Below are 14574 nucleotides of genomic sequence, written 5' to 3'. Positions count from 1 at the left end.
CCTTACTCTTTCCCCTGCAAGCGACCCAGCCGCCCAGACCCTCGTCCCCTGGAGAAAGTTCACACTCTCAAGCTGTACACATTGCCTTCCAGGTGGGACCCGAGGGCTCGAGCTGAGTCAGGGCAACCTGGAGAGGGAAGGTGGCCTGGAGCTCCCCTGAAAAAGCCACAAAGCCCTGGGAGAGCTCAAGGCAGCTCAGAAAGCCAGAGGACAGACTGGGCAGAGCTGAAATCACCGTAACCCACCCCACATCCTGGAACATCTGAAACCTCGGTGTTCCCCGATGGTGCTGACATTCCCATGCTCCCCAAGAATTTCTTGGCCATTGTAGGACCCAGTAGATGCCGGAGCACCACCAGCCCCACCCCTGCTGCTGTTTCTCAGGCAGTGTTGCCCTCGTGGCTGATGAGGGGCACCTAGAATGGCATCTTCTGCTTCTGCAGATGGAGGGGTTTGGGGACCAGTGACTTGCCCTACCCCTGCCTCAAAACCCTGCTAGCAGCTCTGACATGTTCTGATTCCTGTAGGTCTGTCATCTCTGTGCTTAGATCACCTGGTACCTGCATCTGTCTCAACCAGAGCCAGTCCCTGGCCTGTCCCAGCTGCATACACCCCCAACTGGTAAAGACCTGGTGCTGACTCAGGTGGCTTGCACCATCTGCACGGACTCCGTTTCCCCAGCTCCTGGCCTGAGACTTCCTGCACTCACCCCATGCCCTTGACCAAATGGAATTCTACCTTCCTCCCACTCTTAAGTCACCAGTAAGTGACTTCTGACCGGGTGTCCCCAAGGAGTCAGCCCCCAAACACTGGCTCACATCTCATCCTCTTGCCTTGGAGGGCCAAGTTCTAATACAGTCATGCACCACCCCAGTGGCCACAGATGCTGTCCCCAGTTTTGAACACAAGGTCCCATCTTCAGCCAGGGTAGGTAGAGCCTTTGAGGCCCCCCTCAATTTCTCTGCCTACAGCCTTGAGCACTTCCTGGACAGGAAGGCACATTCAAGAGGTTCTTCACCTGCATGACGCTGGTAGAGGGCTCACGGGAAGCCACCTTCCCAGGGCCCCACCCTTGCATCCCAGGTCCCACCTCAACAACTCAAGCTTCAGTCCACACCCACACCAAGCTCCTCCATCAGGCTCTTCTCCCCACTTCCCAGGAGTTACATGGCCCCTTGGAGAGCAGATGCCCAGCCAGTTAAGCTTTCACTTCGTGTGGTAGGCTGAATAATGCCCCCCAAAGATGTCCACATCCTGATCCCGGAACCTGTGAATATGTTACCTTACATGGTAAAAGGGACTTTGCAGATGTGAATAAGTTAAGGATCTTGAGATGGAGAGATTATCTTGGATTACCTGGGTGGGCCTGGTGTGACCACAATAGTGATTTTTTTTAAATAAATTTATTTATTTTATTTTTTGGCTGCTTTAGGTCTTTGTTGCTGTGCACGGGCTTTCTCTAGTTGCGGCACACGGGGGTTACTCTTCGTTGCGTGCGCGGCCTTCTCTTCTTGTGGAGCACGGGCTCTAGGCGTGCGGGCTTCAGTAGTTGTGTCACATGGGCTCAACAGTTGTGGCTCACGGGCTCTAGAGCGCAGGCTTAGTAGCTGTAGCGCACAGGCTTAGTTGCTCCGCGGCATGTGGGATCTTCCCGGACCAGGGCTCGAACCCATGTCCCCTGCATTGGCAGGCAGATTCTTAACCACTGCGCCACCAGGGAAGTCCCAACACAATAGTCTTTTTAAGAGAGAGGCAGGAGATCAGAGTGGGTAGTGGGAGATGTGACAACAGAAACAAGAGGTCCTAGTGATACAGGAAGGGACCACAAGCCAAGAAATGCAAGCAGCCTCTAGAAGATGAAAAAGGCAAAGAAATGAGTTCTCCTCTGAAGCCTCGAGAAGGAATGTAGCCATGCCAACACATTGATTTTAGACTTCTGACCTCCAGAACTCTAAGAAAATTAATGTGCGCTGTTTTAAGTCACTAAGTTTGTGGCAATGTGTTATAACAGCAGTAGGAAACGAATACACACCCCTTATTCTCAGACTCCTCCAGGAGTCTCAAACTGGCCCATAGAACTTTTATTTTCCCATGCATTATGTTTTTGGTGGGGATAGGGCTGTACTGTCCAAATCACCATAGGCCTCACCACTGCCTATTGTCTTACATCTGACAGATTCACATATTTATGTTGCCCTCTGACCTTTGTAGCCAGTTAAGTTTAGGACTCCTAGACCCCTCTCTGTTTAACCCCTACCTTACCTTCACATTTTTTAAATTGTTGAAGGAAAGATTTTTGTTATAGGTATAGAGAGCCAAAGAAAAACACTGGGTGGGCCCCATTGCCCCATTGTTCCTCCTCTTTCAAGAAAACCACTTAATGTTATTCTCTGAGATGTGACCGTCTCCATGTAGTTCATGCTGTAATCGTGGAACAGTAGCTGACTCCACTGCAAAAAGCTGGAGTAATAAGCTAGATGACCTTGAGCCTCGGTTTCCCTGACCAGCTCTAGTAAGGTCTGCTCCTGCTTCTCCTAAATGTCTCCCCCAAGAGAAACCCACACCCCAGCAGCAAGTTCCATGTAAGCCACACCCAGAGAAGAAACCAAATAGCCTGTTCGGGCTAGATTAGATTGAGCTGACAGACAATGCTGAGTCTGGATGGGATGTCTGGAACCGTGGCAGCCTTCTTTTCACCCAAGAGGGAAACAAGAGCAAAGAGGAAGGCAGCAACTAAGAGTAACCAAGTGGAAAGATGGAACTCACCTAGGGGGTTGATGGTGTCACTGAGCCGCTGATTTAACCAATCCTGGAGCCACCTACATCTACTCTAATGGTAGAAGGTAAGAATTTAAATTTAAGTTCTCCTTAGCCTCTTGATTCTTTAAGCCATTGTAAGTTGGTTTTTCTGTGATTCGCAGCCAAAGACATGTTAACTAATATATTTTTACAGCTTTTTTGAAATATAATAGACAATTAGTTGCCCATATTTACAGTGTTAAATTCGATGAGTTTTGACAGATGCATATACCCATGAAACCATCACCAAAATCAAGACAATGAACATAGCCATTGCCACCAAAGTTTCTTCATGCCCCTTTTTGTGTGGACATGGCTTCCATTTTTCTTGAGCAAACATTAAGGAGTGGAATGGCTGAGTAATATGCAAGATGTACGTTTAAGTTTTTAAGAAATAGACAATTTTCCAAAGTGGTTGTAACAATTCACATTCCCACCAAGTATGTGAGAGTTCCAGTTGCTCCACATCTTTGCCAACTCTTGGTATGATAGATATTTTAAATGTTAGCCATTGGAGGGAATGTGTAGTGGTATCTTACTGTAGTCTTAATTTACATTTCCCTAATGACTAATGATATTAAGAAAATTTTATGTGCTTATTTCCATCTAGATCTCTTCTTTTGTATATGTTCAAAACTTTTTGCACATTTTTAATTCGGTTGATTTTTTATGATTGAGTTGGAAGCTGTTTTTTAGTGTATTCTAGAAACAAGAATATACTCCTTTCATTTTAAATTTTTCAAAGTTGTTTTGGCTAGTTTAGATACTTTGTATTTCCACATAAATTTTAAAATCTTTTGCCAGTTATGTGTTTTGCAAATATTTTCTCTAAGTTTATAGCTTGTCTCTTCATTTTTCTGAGTGTCTTTTGAGTAGCAAAAGTTTTTAAATTTTAATGAAGTCCAATTTTTTTTCTTTTATAATTCTTTTAAATAAAATTCTTTAATTTTTTCTTTTATAATTTGTGTCTTATTTTTTAAATCTTTGTCAAACCCAAGGACACTAACATTTTCTCTTATGTTTTCTTATTGAAAGTTTATAGTTTTAACTCATATTCAGGTCTATGATCCATTTTGAGTTAGTTTTGTAAAGAGGGTTGTGGTTCATTGTTTTTTGCATATGGTAACCAATTATTCCAGCACTATTTGTTGAAAATTTTTCTTTTCCTCATTGAATTGCCTAGGTATCTTGGTCAAAGGTAAACTGGCTACGTGTGTGGCTCTATTTCTAGACTCTTCTATACCATTGATCTGTTTATGTGTCTTTACATGAATATCACACTGTCTTAATAACTATAACTTCATAACTAGTCTTGAACTCAGTGTAGATCCTTTAATTTTAACTTTTTCAAAGTTGTTTTGGCTACTCTAGACCGTATGCATTTCCATATAAATTTTTAAATCAACTTGTAAATTTTTACCTGAAAAACTACTGAAATTTTGGGCTTCCCTGGTGGTGCAGTGGTTGAGTCCGCCTGCCGATGCAGGGGACACGGGTTCGTGCACCAGTCCGGGAAGATCCCACATGCCGCGGAGCGGCTGGGCCCGTAAGCCATGGCCGCTGAGCCTGCGCGTCCGGAGCCTGTGCTCCACAACGGGAGAGGCCACAACAGTGAGGCCCGCATACCGCAAAAAAAAAAGAAAAAAGAAAACTGAAGGAAACGTGGGAAACTATAGTCAGCCTTTGAACAACAGGCTATGGAGATTTGTAATTTCTTTGATAATAGAAACAAATGATGTGAGACCTACCTATCATCACCCAGGCTTTCTTCCTGGAAGCAGTTTCCAGACTTCAGTGAAGAGAAGTGGACTTCAAAGAAGCCTGGCAATCTCATTGAGTTGAGGAGGACAAAAAAGTTGAGTGGCCAAGGCAGCTAGAATTTGCAGAACAAACTTCTGGAGGGGAGAGAGCTATGCAAACATAGTTCCACAAATCTGTAGCGTATATAAAGAAGTCCACAACTCAATAACAAGTAGTCAAGTGCTCCAATTCAAAAATGGGCAAAAAAAATTTGAACGTGCGCTTTTTTTTTTTAATTTTATTTATTCATCTTTGGCTGTATTGTGTCTTCGTTGCTGTGCACAGGCTTTCTCTAGTTGTGTCGAGCAAGGGCTTCTCATTGCGGTGGCTTCTCTTGTTGTGGAGCATGGGCTGTAGGCGTGCAGGCTTCAGTACTTGTGGCCTACGGGCCCAGTAGTTGTGGCTCGCGGGCTCTAGAGTGTAAGCTCAGGAGTTGTGGTGCACGGGCTTAGTTGCTCTGTGGCATGTGGGATCTTCCTGGACCAGGGATCAAACCCATGTCCCCTGCATTGGCAGGCGGATTCTCAACAACTGTGCCACCAGGGAAGTCCCTGAACATACGCTTTACCACCGAAAATAAATGGAATGGCCAATAAGCAAATGAAAAGAAGTTCACCATCATTAGTCATGCAGCAAATGCAAACTAGGCCATGAGATATTACTACACGTCCTACTAAAAATGGCTAAAATTCAAAAGATGGACCATACAAAGGGTTGGAAAGAACATGAAGTAACTGGAACTTTCACACATTGCAGATGGAAATATATAATTTGGAAACTCTTTGGAAAACAATTTGACAGTTTCTGATGAACTTAAATATACACTTACCATATGACCCAGCAATTCTACCTCTAGACATTTACCCAAGAGAAATTAAAACGTGTGTCCACACATTGTACACAAATGATCAAAGCAGCTTTATTTGCAGCAGCCCAAAGCTGGAAACAACACAAATGTTCGTCAACAGGTGAATGAATAAACAAATGGTGGTATGTCCATATGCTGAACCACTACTCAGCACTAAAAAGAATGAACTGTTGGTACACTGCAACATGGACGGATCTCAGAAACATTGGGCTCAATAAAAGAAGCCAGATGCGGACTTCCCTGGTGGCACAGTGGTTGAGAGTCCGCCTGCCGATGCAGGGGACACGGGTTCATGCCCCGGTCCTGGAAGATCCCACATGCCGCGGAGCGGCTGGGCCCGTGAGCCATGGCTGCTGAGCCTGCGCGTCCTGAGCCTGTGCTCCGCAACGGGAGAGGCCACAACAGTGAGAGGCCCACGTACCACAAAAAATAAAAAATAAATAAAAGAAGCCAGACGCAACAGTATACACTGTATGATATTCATTTGAAACTCTAGAAAAGACAAATCTATTGCCTAGGACTAGGTAGAGCTATCTGGAGTATGGTACCAGGAAATTTGGAGGTGATAAAAATGTTCTATATAGTGGTTACATGGGTGTATAAATTTGTCAAAACTTGTCGAAAGGAGCCCCCCAAATTGAAGCATTTTAGTGTATATACTAAATCTCAATAAAGATTTTTTTTTCCCAGTTTTGAGGATGGTTAAGCAGCTAATGGGACAGACGGTGGTGGATGTTTCCTTGGTTTTAGCTGTTACAACTGAGGGAAAGAGAAAAATTGGGAGTGGATTGTATTATAATGAGAAAAGAGGCCCTGCTGGTATTTACCTCTGAGGAGGGTTCACTTTTTTTTTTTTTTTTTTTTTGGCCGCATGTCATGCTTGTTGGACCTTAGTTCCCCACACCAGGGATTGAACCTGGCCCCCGACAGTGAAAGTGCCGAGTCCTAACCACTGGACCACCAGAGAATTCCCAGGCTTCACTCTTTGAGTGGAGGTTAAGCTGTGGCTTAGCTGAAGGCCCAGGTTCTGGGATTAACACAGAGGCAGTGCTCACAGGTTGGGGGGTGCTGACAACCGCAGCACAATGGCATTTCTGTGTGAGCTCTTCAGAGCTTTCACCCAACTCCACGTGGCCCAAGCGGCCTTGAGAAAAGGGAATTCAGCTGGGGCTTTGCGCTCAAACCAGCCTGGGCCTCCCTCTGCTCTTTCCTGTCTCCTCCAAGAAGGAGGTCGCTTGCTCTGGCCTGGGGTGGGGAGAGTCAAGCCACCAAACTTTGGGGCATCACGCACATCCCTCCTTCACAAGAAGGTGGTTTCTTCCACCCCATCCAACTTTACCTGCCCTTTAGATCCCCTTGAACAAATCACTGACCCGACGAGTCTTAATACTTGAACGTCTTACTTTCAAGTCACAGTTTAACTTGGTGCCTCAAAAGAAGTTATAAACACTAGTCTTTAGCTCAGGTGACTTAGGGCCACAGCAGACCCAGGAACTGATGAGCTGAGGAGGCAAAGGGCAGTCTGTCTCCTCCCCCTGCACCGAAAGACAGGAAACAGGCTGTGGGAGGGAGAGGCCTCAGCTCCAGTGCCCCTGCGAGATCCTGCCCCATGGCTTTCAGTGACTTCCTGCTGCAGGCTGGGGGACATCGGCCGCTTCCAGCAGATCCAGACCACTCCTGATTGTGCCCCTGCTCCTAACGGTTTTGCACAACACCCTGCAGAACTTCACCACTGCCATCCCCACCCACCACTGCCGCTCACCTGCCGACCCCAAACTCAGCAAGGACGGGGAGCTGGACTCCTGGCTGCCCCGGGAAGGGCAGGGGCGGCCCAAGATCTGCCTCCTCTTCACCTCCCCCTCAGCAGGGACCATCCTTTCCCAATGGCACAGAGACCAACGGCACGGGGGCCACAGAGCCCTGCACCCACGGTTGGATCTATGACAATAGCACCTTCCCTTCCACCATCGTGACTGACGTGAGGAGACCTGGACCTCCTCCTTCCAACCCCTGTGTCCCCATCTTACCATCCTCCCCCCCCCACACACACACACACACAGACTGTGTGAACCTGACCTGAGTTTGTCTGAAGACCCTGGAGCTATGAAGAGCTCTGCCTAAATGCAGGTAAGAGAACAGGGGTTGGAGTTGAGGTCTTCCTGGTAGAGGAGGTTATGGAACTCCTTGCAGAAAGCTACTCCCTGCCCCTCCACCTCCACCAGAGAGAGAGATACTATTACTGGAGTTTGATATTCTACTTTGGTTTCCCTGAGAGGTTGCAATTCCACGGGGTAGGGAGGTGGGGCGGTGGTTCAGAGGAAGCTAGAAAGGAGGCATGCAGATAGTGGAGGGCAAGGAGGGTGTTCCTGAGCAGGGGATTCTGGGCTCAGAGTCCTAGAGACAAAAACAATTTCCTGACTTCATCTAGAAATAGCTCTCGGCAGCTGGGGCCAGGAGATGGAGAGCAGCCAAGGAACTAAGACGGGAAAGAGAACAGGGTTATGGGAGGGTCCTTTCATCTCTAGTGATTTAACACCCCTCCCCCGAAACACACACACAGTCGACTGTAGCGTCTCCCTGGCCTGCTAAGTGGTTCATCCGGCTGAATTCTGCACTTCGTAGCTGTCACATGGATCGTGCTCTTAACATCTGTGCTTGTCAATGATCTTTTGGTTGCAAGGAAGAGAAGCTCTCTCAAGTCAGCTCACGAGAAAAGGGATTTCAGGGAACGCAAGGGCAGGAAACGAAGTGTGTCCAGGCCTCATGGAATCTGGAACCAGGGATGGGAGCACCAGAGACATCCCTATACACTTACTCTGTAACTCTCTCCTCACCCCATTTCGTCTGTGTGCCCATTTGCAAGACAACCACTGGTCCCAGCTCTGATCCATTACCCCTCAGATTTAGGGCCTACCACCAACCAGAACATGTCTGTGAATCTTAATTCAGAAAAGGCTTCAACTGGCCCAGCTCAACACACTGGGGAGCAGCCCATCCCCAGCCCAGCAGCTGGCTCAGGTGTCCACACTTCATCTAATCACCATGCCAACGGACAATACAGTGGGATTACGTGGTCCCTTGTCCTTTAGTCAGGGCTCTGCGGAAAAGATGCCTTGAGAAGAGGCTGTGGTCGAGCAGAGCCCCCAAACTCGCCTGACGCAGCATCCGTCTGAAAGTGATAAAAGTTAAGCCACACTTCCCACTAGACAGACCCAAGCTGCAGAAGCAGAAGGTGACAAAGGATGGCTAGTCCTCCCTCTGGGCGTGCAGGCATCATAGGCCATCCCTTCCCTGCAGGGTTGGGGAAGAACCTTCTTCATTATTCTCCAGCCTCAACCCAAATCCTGCGACATTCCCCTCCACCCACCTTAACGTGTATGTTATCAAGGCTTCCAATTCTGCTTTTCCATTTCCCTTCTTAGAACTCTACACTCTGCTTTCCAAGTCTGACAATACTCCGGGAACTATCAACCTGGCTGCTGTTCTTCTGTTCAAAACAGCAGGCAGTTTGATCCAAAGCTCAAATTTCTTGCCCTGTGGAACAAAGAATCCGGGTAAGTGTGCACCTTAGCTTTCCTTCTAGATGGAGGTTTGGTAGTAACCTCATCATGTTTGGTTTCAATGACTGACAAAGCCAGATGCACACAGTCTTCCTGAGTTGTGGGGAGATGCCAAGGATAACCCAATCCTCTTCCAACAGGCACTGTGAATGGGGCCATTCTCCACCACCACACATGGACACAGGGAACTAAAAGGTCTATTTCATAAACACAACCGGGATACTTCTTCCTTGGGCCAATAATGCCAAAGGCTGCACCAGAGACCATTTCATTAGGATAATAGGCAGCTTACATGCATAACCTAATGTGAAGCTGGGCCTTCTGAGTTGTGAAGCAAATGAAACGGCTCGCAAGTTATCAGGGGTCGCATAAGCAAGAAGCTTAGTCGCAGTGAAGATACTCCACCCAGACCACAGGGCTGTATCTGGTAGGCACAATGGCACAGGTCACCTGAGAAACATAAGTCTCAGCCTGCCTCTTGGAAAGAACTCCCAAATGGCCCAGTATCCCAAAGGGATACTTCTGCACTCTAAATGCAAAGCAAAAAATAAATACATATAATAAGAAAAAGGTGCTATCTCTGGGTTCCGATAAAAACTCTGTCTGAGCTCTTCTTCTTTTCTTCTGAATTAAGGTATCCTAAGTAGTAACCAGCAGCTTCTATCTGAACTATATTAGTCAAGACTCTTGTTTGCAAGTGGCTGCAATTCAACTCAAGCTAATCTGAGCATGAAGAGCGTGTATAAAGGCTCCCATAACCAAATCACAAGATGAGCAGAGGCAGGGCTTGCTCTAGGAGCTGTGGGAATCAGGGCCATGCAAGCAGGACCCTTGCTGGCTCTCATCTTTACTTTCCTTTGCATGTTGGGCATGTGACTCTGCCACGGATCCTTCACAATGTGGCCATTGACCATTCTGGGCTCACTCCTAATAACTGTCTCTCCGCTTCAACTTTGAAAAATTCTAGGAAAGACTTATTTGCTGGCCTGGGTCAGGTGCCCACCCCTGGGTCCAATGACTGTAGGGCAGGGAGGGCGTGAGTTGTTATGAATGACCGGCCTGAGTCTCCCGTTCACTTCTGTTTTGCAGATGAACAACAGTTACCATTTCACAGCTCTAATTCCTGGTGCCACTGTCATTCAGTTCCTCTTCTTCTTTCCCCCGAGGCCAGTCTCACAGCATCTGTCATTTATCACAGCCTTTATCAAGTTAGCAGTGCAGAGCTTTCCTAGGCAGCAGTTCTCTGAGTCTCCCTCAAATCCACCACTGCCTATTCCTAGACTTTGGTTCCTGTTACTGAGAAAGTAATTCTATATACATGAGGCCCAGGAGCACACAACTATACGGTCCTCAAGTCTCAGGTGCATGTGAAGAGAATATATATAGTAAAACCCAGTGCGAAACCTAAGGTGATGTAAGCCCCACCCAATTGTTGCTTTTACGGATGACAAGCACCTTAGGGCAGAACAGAGGCAGAAAAATTCTTTCTGAGTACATATTGTATACTCATTTATCAATTCCTATTCTGGACGACACCCAGATTTCATCACCAGACTGCATACAGATTTTGTTCTCTTTGCACGCCTTGGTTCTTTTTTTTTTTTTTTAACAAATCCTTATTTTTCCATTTTCTCTAAAATCGATACACCTATTTTTTTAAATTTTATTGATGTATAGTTGATATACAATGTTGTGTTAACCTCTGCCGTACGGCAGAGTGATTCAGTTACACGTGTGTATATTCCTTTTCATATTCTTTTCCATGATGGTTTATCACAGGTTATTGAATATCGTTCCCTGTGCTACACAGTAGGACCTTGTTGTTCATCTGTCCTCTATACAATAGTTTGCATCTGCCAATCCCACACTCCCAGTCCGTCCCTCCTCCAGCGCTCCTCTGACCTCTTACCTCTTTCCTACACCTCTTGCTTCTCATCTTTCCATTCCTCAGTTCTGGTCTATCATATCCCTAACTCCGCACTACAGTGTGTCCCACATGCATCTCCACGGTAGTGTTTCATTCACAAGTTTCCATTAAAGTACTGTTAAAAATGAATTCTCAGGGCTTCCCTGGTGGCGCAGTGGTTGAGAGTCCACCTGCCGATGCAGGGGACATGGGTTCGTGTCCCGGTCTGGGAAGATCCCACATGCCGCAGAGCGGCTAGGCCCATGAGCCATGGCCGCTGAGCCTGCGCGTCCGGAGCCTGTGCTCCGCGACGGGAGAGGCCACAACAGTGAGAGGCCCGCGTACCGCAAAAAAAAAAAAAAAAAAAAATGAATTCCCAGTCTGACACAGCCCCAAAATCTTTTTTAAATAAAAATTATATCAGATAACACAGAGAACTACAGAATAGCAGTTATTTGAATAAAACAGCAATAAAGTCCATTGCTCTTCGGAGAAAGTGTTCAAATGCCAACCACCCAAATTTTACATCATATGGTGTGTGCACAGGGTATTAAAAGTCTCACTGTAATAATTAAATTCACAAATAAGGATTTCTCTCCAATCAAATCAAGATTATCAAGTAATTACACTTGAAGGATGAATTCATTTGGATATATATTAACACATCTTAGGGAGCATTCCCTAAACGTCCTGGTCATCCCTGCCCCCTTTCGTTTTTCTTCTGTTAACAAAAGAAATGAGTTTTAAAATCCACTCAAAAGTATACAAAAATTCGCTTTTATGTAAAGGAAATACCACACCTATTTGTCATTTTGATTTAAGTCACATCCTTTAAGTCACATCCGTCAGTGTGACTTTTGATTTTAGTATGATTTTCCTGCAGGCTGTGGAGCTGTTTTACTCCACCTAGAAAGGAAGTACTTTTAAAAGGAGAATTTTTTTTCTTATATTCATTAAAAAGAGCAACAAAATTTAAACTATTAGTTGAGGTATCCAATTGCCACTTATTCAGGATTGCAAATAACTACACCCCTCTCAAATTTGCTTATGGAAAGTTAACGGAAGGATGCAAAGGTATTTCACAGAACCCAAGGTCAAGAACTTGAGCCCAGCCTTATGAAAGACTGGGATCAGGTGGTTGAGGAAAACCAGGAGAGCTGAACTCTCTATCTTCACCTCTCGGGCACTAAGATCTCACCTCCACTTCCCTCTGACTAAATTACTGCATTCTTTTCCCCTCTGCCCCTCCTTCCCTCCCCTTCCCCCCTCCCTCCTTCTCCCCCTCCCTCATCTTTTTCTCCCTCTCCCTCTCCCTCTCCCTTTCCCACTCTCTGTCTCATGATTTCTCAGCTCCCCTTCTGCGTCATTCCAAACTTGGTCCTCCCACCCCAACTTTGGGTGTCCTTAACCAAGCTTGCTTCTCTGAGTCGCTTTTCCAAATTTGTAAGAAAACGAACCTGGGGACTTCCCTGGTGGTCCTGTGGCTAAGGCGCAGTGCTCCCAATGCTGGGGGCCCCGGGTTCAATCCCTGGTCAGGGAACTAGTTCCCACATGCCTCAACTAAGACCCGGCACAGCTAAATAAATAAATATTTAAAAAAAAAAAAAAAAAAACGAATTAGCTCTGTCCAGCTCCAGGGTCAGTTTTCTTCAGCTGCACCCAGGGAGGGACAGGTTAAAGAGCCCTGAAAGAGGGTGAGGGGTTAGTGTTCAGAAAAGGGCGAGTAGTCTGAGCTGTCATCCCCAAAGATACCTCTTGCATGTTTTGAAATAACTTGAATCATTCTCACTAGGAGAAGATGATGAGAAAGAGTGTGTGACTTAGGGAGGCAAGCCCTCAGCTCACCAGGAGAGAGGGCATGGGCTGCTGTGGGGCCGGCCCATCTCTCCTTGACCCCAGTTCTTCCTTCCTCACAGTGGGACCTCTTGTGCACACACAAGACCTTGCCACAGCTGAGTCAGCCCATCATCATGGCAGGAGTACTGGTCGGAAACTTGACGTTGGGGATCATGGCAGACAGGTCAGTGGTGAACAAAGCTGGCTCAAGGAGCAAAGGCATAAGCCCTCTAGGCTGGACACAGAGGGGAGACTGGCATCCCTGAGAACCCAGAGAGGGACACAGGACTGATCCACCCAAGCCTGACCACGTCTGGAAATTCTGTAGGAATCACACAACCGTCCATCAGCACTTTCCATGTCTTGCCTCATTTCAATTCCTCCTCACAATACCCTTGTGAAGCCAGCATGAATGGTACTATTAACTGCATTTTACCAATGAGGACACTTAGGTTCAGGGATGTTGGATAACTTGCCCAAACTGCCTAGAAGGAACCCAAGAAAATGATGTTGTTAATTCTGAGGAGTGGAATTGAAAAGAAGAGAACTTTTCACTTTTCATTACTATATTATTTGAACTTTAATGATAATTCATTACCTTTATAATTGTATAACGTAAATAGTTAATGTTTACTTTTTTAAAAAGTACAGTCACACAGCTAATAAGTGGCCACAGCAGGACAAGAATCCGGATTTTCCAACATCCTGAAGAAGTCACCTCCCACCACTCTGCCTTATATGTGACATGTGAGTGTCACAGAAACAAAGACCTAGGAACCAATAACAGCTAGAGACAAGCTCAGATCAGCCACAACTGTGTGCCCATGAGGAGTTATACAAACTCTCTTAGACTTGGTTTTTCCATCTATAAAATAGGGGTTATGGTCTAACCTTGACTATCTTCCAAGACCATAAAAAGATCATGGGATGAATACCAGGAGGCAATTTTCTAAAGAATAATATCTAAAAATATTATAAATGTCACAGCAGACATTTCAGCAGACACAATCGGCTTTATTATTCATAAAATACAAGCCACAATCATATGCATTTTGCAAAATGATAAGCCTTGCATAGGTTTCCCAGAAATAAAAATCACATAAACCAAGCTCATAGATACAGAGAACAGATAGGTAGTTGCTAGAGGCAGGGAGTCAGGGGTGGGCAAAATGAATGAAAGGGGTCAAAAAGTCCAAATTCCAGTTATAAGCGAAATAAGTCGTGGGAATATAATGTACAGCATGGTGGCTCTTACTGTATTGCGTATTTGAAAGTCGCTGAGAGAGTAGATCTTAAGTGTTCTCACCACACACACACACAAATTGTTGTAACTACATGTGGTGGTGTATTTTAAGTAGACTTATTGTGGTGATCATTTCACAATGTATACAAATATAGAATCATTATGTTATAGACCTAAAACTATTATACTGTGGTATGTTGATTATACCTCAATGTTTTTAAAAAAACTCACAAAAGGCTGTCTCCTAACCGGAGTCACCATCGACCAACATTCAAACAATCAACCACACCCCAGAGCAGTAGTTCCCAAACCTTGGGAGCTTGTTAAAAATCAGGTTTCTAGGGCTTCCCTGGTGGCGCAGTGGTTGAGAGTCCGCCTGCCGATGCAGAGGACGCGGGTTCGTGCTCCGGTCCGGGAGGATCCCACATGCTGCGGAGCGGCTGGGCCCGTGAGCCATGGCCGCTGAGCCTGCGCGTCTGGAGCCTGTGCTCCGCATCGGGAGAGGCCACAACAGTGAGAGGCCCGCGTACCGCTAAAAAAAAAAAAAAAAAAAAAAAAAAAT

At 46.0% G+C, this 14574-nt stretch overlaps 1 pseudogene; it reads left to right on the top strand.

Annotated features, from left to right (window-relative positions):
- The first annotated feature begins 7076 nt into the window (after window positions 1-7076).
- The window catches only part of LOC113611217 (solute carrier family 22 member 6-like), an 18309-nt pseudogene continuing 10811 nt past the window's right edge, over window positions 7077-14574 (top strand).

The sequence above is a fragment of the Aethalodelphis obliquidens genome, unplaced genomic scaffold (assembly GCF_003676395.1).
Source record: "Aethalodelphis obliquidens isolate GAN/ISIS:26980383/991018 unplaced genomic scaffold, ASM367639v1 scaffold69, whole genome shotgun sequence".
Taxonomy (NCBI): domain Eukaryota; kingdom Metazoa; phylum Chordata; class Mammalia; order Artiodactyla; family Delphinidae; genus Aethalodelphis; species Aethalodelphis obliquidens.
The sequence above is the reverse complement of the archived record's forward strand: the minus strand, read 5'-3'. Positions and strand labels throughout refer to the sequence as shown.